Below are 10157 nucleotides of genomic sequence, written 5' to 3'. Positions count from 1 at the left end.
CCTCCAACACAAAACTTGTTCTTGTTTTGTGTTGTACCTTGAGTTCCTTGCTATCTAGCTTGTATTAAGCTCTACCTTTAAGTATTGTTGTCTTTTATGTCAAGAATGTCGTGGGAATTTCACCACATCTTGAGAATTCTTGATATAAGTGACACTTATCACCATCACCATTCTTTCCTTGGTCCCCATGTTGTTTCTAATCGGAATACCGACAAATGGATTGAGAGGTGTAATTTCAAAACTTATAGCAACCCTATTGCTTGGAGTTAATGGTCGATAGCTTGATTCTTAGTCTATCGGCTATTGAATCACCATTCTAAATTTGATCGTCCTACTTGGTCCATATTTCCAGGTGCATTTTTGTTCAATATTTAATTTTGGATCTTCTCATCGAACATACCTCATTATATACTTTGGTGTGCCTAATGTCATCACCTTGTTCACTTAATTGTTGAAACCCATCTTTTTGGCACTACTAGGAAAAGGCCTACTAATGGCGCACCGGTTTTGCCTACTAATGGCGCACCATCGGTGCGCCATTAGTATCACGCCACTATAATTTTTTACTAATGGCACACCACTGGTGCGCCATTAGTATCTGGTATGCTAATGGCGCACCAGGCAGTGCGCCATTAGTTTTTCCCATGGTGCGCCACTAGTGTCTGCTATACTAATGGTGCACCACATGGTAGTGCGCCATTAATAACAATTTTTTTATTTTTTTTTCCTAATCTCAGGTCACTATTTCACCTATGAGATATCCAACACATATATGTTGGGGAACGTTGCAGAAAACAAAAAATTTCCTATGGTTTCACCAAGATCCATCTATGAGTTCATCTAGCAACGAGTGGTTGGATTGCATCTACATACCTTTGTAGATCACGCGCGGAAGCGTTCAAAGAACGGGGATGAGGAAGTCGTACACGACGTGATCCAAATCACCGAAGATCCTAGCGCCGAACGGACGGCACCTCCGTGTTCAACACACGTACGGTCAGCGTAACGTCTCCTTCTTCTTGATCCAGCAAGAGGGAAGGAGAGGTTGAGGAAGATGGCTCCAGCAGCAGCACGACGGCGTGGTGGTGATGGAGCTGCAGTACTCCGTCAGGGCTTCGCCAAGCGCTATGGAGGAGGAGGAGGTGTTGGAGAGGGAGAAGGAGGCAACCAAAGGCATCGATCAAAAAGCCCTCCTTCCCCCACTATATATAGGAGGGCCTAGGGGGGCGCCGGCCCTAGGAGATCCAATCTCCTAGGGGGGCGACGGCCAAGGGAGGTTTCCCTCCCCCCCAAGGCACCTAGGAGGTGCCTTCCACTAGTGGGACTCTTCCCTTTTGTGAACCCTAGGCGCATGGGCCTCTTGGGGCTGGTGCCCTTGGCCCATGTAGGCCAAGGCGCACCCCCTTACAGCCCATGTGGCCCCCGGGGCAGGTGGACCCACCCGGTGGACCCCCGGGACCCTTCCGGTGGTCCCGGTACAATACCGATGACCCCGAAACTTGTCCCGATGGCCGAAACAGGACTTCCCATATATAAATCTTTACCTCCGGACCATTCCGGAACTCCTCGTGACGTCCGGGATCTCATCCGGGACTCCGAACAACATTCGGGTTACTGCATATACATATACCTACAACCCTAGCATCACCGAACCTTAAGTGTGTAGACCCTACGGGTTCGGGAGATATGTAGACATGACCGAGACGACTCTCTGGTCAATAACCAAGAGCGGGATCTGGATACCCATGTTGGCTCCCACATACTCCATGATGATCTCATCGGATGAACCACGATGTCGAGGATTCAAGCAACCCCGTATACAATTCCCTTTGTCAATCGATATGTTACTTGCCCGAGATTCGATCGTCAGTATCCCCATACCTCGTTCAATCTCGTTACCGGCAAGTCACTTTACTCGTACCATAATGCATGATCCCGTGACCAGACACTTGGTCACTTTGAGCTCATCATGATGATGCATTACCGAGTGGGCCCAGTGATACCTCTCCGTCATACGGAGTGACAAATCCCAGTCTTGATCCGTGTCAACCCAACAGACACTTTCGGAGATACCCGTAGTCTACCTTTATAGTCACCCAGTTACGCTGTGACGTTTGGTATACCCAAAGCACTCCTATGGTATCCGGGAGTTACACGATCTCATGGTCTAAGGAAAAGATACTTGACATTGGAAAACTCTTGCAAACGAACTATACGATCTTATGCTATGTTTAGGATTGGGTCTTGTCCATCACATTATTCTCCTAATGATGTGATCTCATTATCAATGACATCCAATGTCCATAGTCAGGAAACCATGACTATCTGTTGATCAACGAGCTAGTCAACTAGAGGCTTACTAGGGACATGTTGGTGTCTGTTATTTACGATTTCTGGATAACACAATTATAGCATGAATAAAGACAATTATCATGAACAAGGAAATATAATAATAATGCTTTTATTATTGCCTCTAGGGCATATTTCCAACAGTCTCCCACTTGCACTAGAGTCAATAATCTAGTTACATTGTGATGAATCGAACACCCATGGAATTCTGGTGTTGATCATGTTTTGCTCTAGGGAGAGGTTTAGTCAACGGATCTGCTACATTCAGGTCCGTATGTACTTTACAAATATCTATGTCTCCATCTTGAACATTTTCACGAATGGAGTTGAAGCGACGCTTGATGTGCCTTGTCTTCTTGTGAAACCTGGGCTCCTTGGCAAGTGCAATAGCTCCAGTGTTGTCACAGAAGAGTTTGATTGGCCCCGACGCATTGGGTATGACTCCTAGGTTGGTGATGAACTCCTTCACCCAAATTGCTTCATGTGCTGCCTCCGAGGCTGCCATGTACTCCGCTTCACATGTAGATCCCGCCACGACGCTCTGCTTGCAACTGCACCAGCTTACTGCCCCACCATTCAAAATATACACGTATCCGGTTTGTGACTTTGAGTCATCCAGATCCGTGTCGAAGCTAGCGTCGACGTAACCCTTTACGACGAGCTCTTCGTCACCTCCATAAACGAGAAATATTTCCTTAGTCCTTTTCAAGTACTTCAGGATATTCTTGACCGCTGTCCAGTGTTCCTTGCCGGGATTACTTTGGTACCTTCCTACCAAACTTACGGCAAGGTTTACATCAGGTCTGGTACACAGCATGGCATACATAATAGAACCTATGGCTGAGGCATAGGGGATGACACTCATCTCTTCTATATCTTCTGCCGTGGTCGGACATTGAGCTGAGCTCAATTTCACACCTTGCAACACAGGCAAGAACCCCTCTTAGACTGATCCATATTGAACTTCTTGAATATCTTATCAAGGTATGTGCTTTGTGAAAGACCTATGAGGCATCTTGATCTATCTCTGTAGATCTTGATGCCTAATATATAAGCAGCTTCTCCAAGGTCCTTCATTGAAAAACTCTTATTCAAGTAGGCCTTGATGCTGTCCAAGAGTTCTATATCATTTCCCATCAAAAGTATGTCATCTACATATAGTATGAGAAATGCTACAGAGCTCCCACTCACTTTCTTGCAAACGCAGGCTTCTCCATAAGTCTGCGTAAACCCAAACGCTTTGATCATCTCATCAAAGCGAATGTTCCAACTCCGAGATGCTTGCACCAGCCCATAAATCGAGCGTTGGAGCTTGCACATCTTGTTAGCATTCTTAGGATCGACAAAACCTTCCGGCTGCATCATATACAATTCTTCCTTAAGGAAACCATTAAGGAATGTCGTTTTGACGTCCATTTGCCATATTTCATAATCGTAAAATGCGGCAATTGCTAACATGATTCGGACGGACTTTAGCTTCGCTACCGGTGAGAAAGTCTCATCGTAGTAAACCCCTTGAACTTGTCGATAACCCTTAGCGACAAGCCTAGCTTTATAGATGGTCACATTACCATCCGCGTCTGTCTTCTTCTTAAAGATCCATTTATTTTCTATGGCTCGCCGTTCAACGGGCAAGTCAGTTAAAGTCCATACTTCGTTTTCATACATGGATCCTATCTCGGATTTCATGGCTTCTAGCCATTTGTCGGAATCCGGGCCCGCCATCGCTTCTTCATAGTTCGAAGGTTCACCGTTGTCTAACAACATGATTTCCAAGACAGGGTTGCCGTACCACTCTGGTGCGGAACGTGTCCTTGTGGACCTTCGAATTTCAGTAGGAGCTTGATCAGAAGTATCTTGATCATCATCAATAACTTCCTCTCTAGTTGGTGCAGGCACCTCAGGAACATTTTCTTGAGTTGTGCCATTTTCCGGTTCAAGAGGTAACACTTCATCAAGTTCTACTTTCCTCCCTCTTATTTCTTTCGAGAAAAACTCTTTCTCTAGAAAGAATCCATTCTTGGCAACAAAGATCTTGCCTTCGGATCTGAGGTAGAAGGTATACCCAACAGTTTCTTTAGGGTATCCTATGAAGACGCATTTTTCCGACTTGGGTTCGAGCTTTTCAGGTTGAAGTTTCTTGACATAAGCATCGCATCCCCAAACCTTTAGAAACGACAGCTTAGGTTTCTTCCCAAACCATAATTCAAACGGTGTCGTCTCAACGGATTTCGACGGAGCCCTATTTAAAGTGAATGCGGTAGTCTCTAAAGCATAGCCCCAAAAAGATAGCGGTAAATCGGTAAGAGACATCATAGATCGTACCATATCTAATAGAGTGCGATTACGACGTTCGGACACACCATTACGCTGAGGTGTTCCAGGCGGCGTGAGTTGTGAAACTATTCCACATTTTCTTAAGTGTGTGCCAAATTCGTGACTCAAGTATTCTCCTCCACGATCTGATCGTAGAAACTTGATTTTCCTGTCACGTTGATTCTCAACCTCACTCTGAAATTCCTTGAACTTTTCAAAGGTTTCAGACTTGTGTTTCATTAAGTAGACATACCCATATCTACTCAAGTCATCAGTGAGGGTGAGAACATAACGATAGCCACCGCGAGCGTCAACACTCATTGGACCGCACACATTCGTATGTATGATTTCCAATAAGTTGGTTGCTCGCTCCATTGTTCCTGAGAACGGAGTCTTGGTCATTTTACCCATGAGGCATGGTTCGCACGTGTCAAATGATTCATAATCAAGAGACTCTAAAAGTCCATCTGCATGGAGCTTCTTCATGCGTTTGACACCTATGTGACCAAGGCGGCAGTGCCACAAGTATGTGGGACTATCGTTATCAACCATACATCTTTTGGTTTTCACACTATGAACATGTGTAGCATTACGCTCGAGAAAGAATAAACCATTCACCATCGGAGCATGACCATAAAACATATCTCTCATATAAATAGAACAACCATTATTCTCGGATTTAAATGAGTAGCCATCTCGAATTAAATGAGATCTCGATACAATGTTCATGCTCAAAGCTGGCACTAAATAACAATTATTGAGGTTTAAAACTAATCCCGTAGGTAAATGTAGAGGTAGCGTGCCGACGGCGATCACATTGACCTTGGAACCATTCCCGACGCGCATCGTCACCTCGTCCTTTGCCAGTTTCCACTTATTCCGCAGCTCCTGCTTTGAGTTACAAATGTGAGCAACTGCACCGGTATCAAATACCCATGAGCTACTACGAGTACTGGTAAGGTACACATCAATTACATGTATATCACATATACCTTTTGTTTTGCCGGCCTTCTTGTCTGCTAAGTATTTGGGGAAGTTCCGCTTCCAGTGACCACTTCCCTTGCAATAAAAGCACTCAGTCTCGGGCTTGGGTCCATTCTTTGGCTTCTTCTCGGCAGCTTGCTTACCGGGCGCGGCAACTCCCTTGCCGTCCTTCTTGAAGTTCTTTTTACCCTTGCCCTTCTTGAACTTAGTGGTTTTATTGACCATCAACACTTGATGTTCTTTCTTGACTTCTACCTCTGCTGATTTCAGCATTGCAAATACCTCAGGAATGGTCTTTTCCATCCCCTGCATATTGAAGTTCATCACAAAGCTCTTGTAGCTTGGTGGAAGCGACTGGAGGATTCTGTCAATGAACGCATCATCCGGGAGATTAACTCCCAGCTGAGTCAAGCGGTTATGTAACCCAGACATAGTGAGTATGTGCTCACTGACAGAACTATTTTCCTCCATCTTACAGCTAAAGAATTTGTCGGAGACTTCATATCTCTCGACCCGGGCATGAGCTTGAAAAACCATTTTCAGCTCTTCGAACATCTCATATGCTCCATGTCTCTCAAAACGCTTTTGGAGCCCGGCTCTAAGCTGTAAAGCATGCCGCACTGAACGAGGGAGTAGTCATCAGCACGTGGCTGCCAAGCGTTCATAACGTCTTGGTTCTGTGGGACAGGAGGGTCACCTAGCAGTGCTTGTAGGACATAATCTTTCTTGGCAGCTATGAGGATGATCCTCAGGTTCCAGACCCAGTCCGTATAGTTGCTGCCATCGTCTTTCAGCTTGGTTTTCTCTAGGAACGCGTTGAAGTTGAGGACTACGTTGGCCATTTGATCTACAAGACATATTGTAAAGATTTTAGACTAAGTTCATGATAATTAAGTTCATCTAATCAAATTATTCAATGAACTCCCACTTAGATAGACATCCCTCTTCTAGTCATCTAAGTATAACATGATCCGAGTCAACTAGGCCGTGTCCAATCATCACGTGAGACGGACTAGTCAACGTCGGTGAACATCTTCATGTTAATCGTATCTTCTATACGACTCATGCTCGACCTTTCGGTCTTCTGTGTTCCGAGGCCATGTCTATACACATGCTAGGCTCGTCAAGTCAACCTAAGTGTTTGCATGTGTAAATCTGTCTTACACCCGTTGTATGTGAACGTTGGAATCTATCACACCCGATCATCACGTGGTGCTTAGAAACGAACGAACTGTCGCAACGGTGCACAGTTAGGGGGAACACTTTCTTGAAATTATTATGAGGGGTCATCTTATTTACTACCGTCGTTCTAAGTAAACAAGATGAAAAACATGATAAACATCACATGCAATCAAATAATAATAGTGACATGATATGGCCAATATCACATAGCTCCTTTGATCTCCATCTTGGGGCTCCATGATCATCTTGTCACCGGCATGACACCATGATCTCCATCATCATGATCTCCATCATTGTGTCTCCATGAAGTTGCTCGCCAGCTATTACTTCTACTACTATGGCTAACGCGTTTAGCAATAAAGTAAAGTAATTTACATGGCGTTTCTCAATGACACGCAGGTCATACAAAAAAATATAGACAACTCCTATGGCTCCTGCCGGTTGTCATACTCATCGACATGCAAGTCGTGATTCCTATTACAATAGCATGAACAGCTCATACATCACATATATATCATTCATCATTCATCACAACTTTGGCCATATCATATCACAAAGCACTTGCTGCAAAAACAAGTTAGACGTCCTCTAATTGTTGTTGCAAGTTTTACGTGGCTGAAGTAGGGTTCTAGCAAGAGCGTTTTCTTACCTACGTGAAAGCCACAACGTGATTTGTCAACTTCTATTTACCCTTCATAAGGACCCTTTTCATCGAATCTGCTCCAACTAAAGTAGGAGAGACAGACACCCGCCAGCCACCTTATGCAACTAGTGCATGTTAGTCGGTGGAACCGGTCTCACGTAAGCGTACGTGTAAGGTTGGTCCGGGCTGCTTCATCCCACAATACCGTTGAAGCAAGATAAGAGTAGTAGCGGCAAGAAAGTTGACAACATCTACGCCCACAACAAATTGTGTTCTACTCACGCAAGAAGAACTACGCATAGACCTAGCTCATGATGCCACTGTTGGGGAACGTTGCAGAAAACAAAAATTTTCCTACAGTTTCACCAAGATCCATCTATGAGTTCATCTAGCAACGAGTGGTTGGATTGCATCTACATACCTTTGTAGATCACGTGAAGAAGCATTCAAAGAACGGGGATGAGGAAGTCGTACACGACTTGATCCAAATCACCGAAGATCCTAGTGCCGAACGGACGGCACCTCCGTGTTCAACACACGTACGGTCAGCATAACGTCTCCTTCTTCTTGATCCAGCAAGAGGGAAGGAGAGGTTGAGGAAGATGGCTCCAGCAGCAGCACGACGGCGTGGTGGTGATGGAGCTGCAGTACTCCGTCAGGGCTTCGCCAAGCGCTATGGAGGAGGAGGAGGTGTTGGAGAGGGAGAAGGAGGCAACCAAAGGCATCGATCAAAAAGCCCTCCTTCCCCCACTATATATAGGAGGGCCTAGGGGGGCGCCGGCCCTAGGAGATCCAATCTCCTAGGGGGCGACGGCCAAGGGAGGTTTCCCTCCCCCCCAAGGCACCTAGGAGGTGCCTTCCACTAGTGGGACTCTTCCCTTTTGTGAACCCTAGGCGCATGGGCCTCTTGGGGATGGTGCCCTTAGCCCATGTAGGCCAAGGCGCACCCCCTTACAGCCCATGTGGCCCCCGGGGCAGGTGGACCCACCCGGTGGACCCCCTGGACCCTTCCGGTGGTCCCGGTACAATACCGATGACCCCAAAACTTGTCCCGATGGCCGAAACAGGACTTCCCATATATAAATCTTTACCTCCGGACCATTCTGGAACTCCTCGTGACGTCCGGGATCTCATCCGGGACTCCGAACAACATTCGGGTTACTGCATATACATATCCCTACAACCCTAGCGTCACCTAACCTTAAGTGTGTAGACCCTACGGGTTCGGGAGATATGTAGACATGACCGAGACGACTCTCTGGTCAATAACCAACACCGGGATCTGGATACCCATGTTGGCTCCCACATACTCCACGATGATCTCATCGGATGAACCATGATGTCGAGGATTCAAGCAACCCCGTATACAATTCCCTTTGTCAATCGATATGTTACTTGCCCGAGATTCGATCGTCAGTATCCCCATACCTCGTTCAATCTCGTTACCGGCAAGTCACTTTACTCGTACCATAATGCATGATCCCGTGACCATACACTTGGTCACTTTGAGCTCATAATGATGATGCATTACCGAGTGGGCCCAGTGATACCTCTCCGTCATACGGAGTGACAAATCCCAGTCTTGATCCGTGTCAACCCAACAGACACTTTCGGAGATACCCGTAGTCTACCTTTATAGTCACCCAGTTACGTTGTGACATTTGGTATAACCAAAGCACTCCTACGGTATCCGGGAGTTACACGATCTCATAGTCTAAGGAAAAGATACTTGACATTGGAAAACTCTAGCAAACGAACTATACGATCTTATGCTATGTTTAGGATTGGGTCTTGTCCATCACATTATTCTCCTAATGATGTGATCTCGTTATCAATGGCATCCAATGTCCATAGTCAGGAAACCATGACTATCTGTTGATCAACGAGCTAGTCAACTAGAGGCTTACTAGGGACATGTTGGTGTCTGTTATTCACACATGTATTACGATTTCCGGATAACACAATTATAGCATGAATAAAGACAATTATCATGAACAAGGAAATATAATAATAATGCTTTTATTATTGCCTCTAGGGCATATTTCCAACAATATATACAACAAGCATCCATATAACAATCATAGCCAACACACAAGTTCCATCATATATACATACATAGCCAACACACAAGTTCCATCATATATACATACATAGCCAACACATAGTTCCATCGTTACATATTACAAAAGTTTCACATTGTTCATCCAACACCGTTATCCATCAATTCACAAAAGTTTCACATTGATACAGAATAAAAACACAAATGGAAAAGAAGCACTCCATCCATGCAAGCTTCCGTGAATTAAATCAAATCTGCAAAATGATAAACAAGAAGTTAGAAGAAGAAAAAGAATAAGACTAGAAGAATACTAGAAGAAGAAGAACACTAGAAGAAGAATAAGAAGAATTTTGGAAAAAGAAGAAGAATAAGAAGAAGACTATAAGCTTATTATGTAAACTTGATCATTTTGTGCTAACATAAGTTATTTTGGAGCTAACCTATAGGAAACTAAGCATATAAGCTCTAAGTTAGTCTATTAGAGCCAACTTAGGTAAAATGAAGCTAACTATGTCATTTTGGAAAGGAAGAAGAATAAGAAAAAGACTATAAGCTTATTATGTAAACTTGATCATTTTGTGCTAACATAAGTTATTTTGGAGCTAACCTATAGGAAACTAAGCA

Source organism: Triticum dicoccoides, chromosome 1A, assembly GCF_002162155.2.
Source record: "Triticum dicoccoides isolate Atlit2015 ecotype Zavitan chromosome 1A, WEW_v2.0, whole genome shotgun sequence".
NCBI classification, from domain to species: domain Eukaryota; kingdom Viridiplantae; phylum Streptophyta; class Magnoliopsida; order Poales; family Poaceae; genus Triticum; species Triticum dicoccoides.
The sequence above is the reverse complement of the archived record's forward strand: the minus strand, read 5'-3'. Positions refer to the sequence as shown.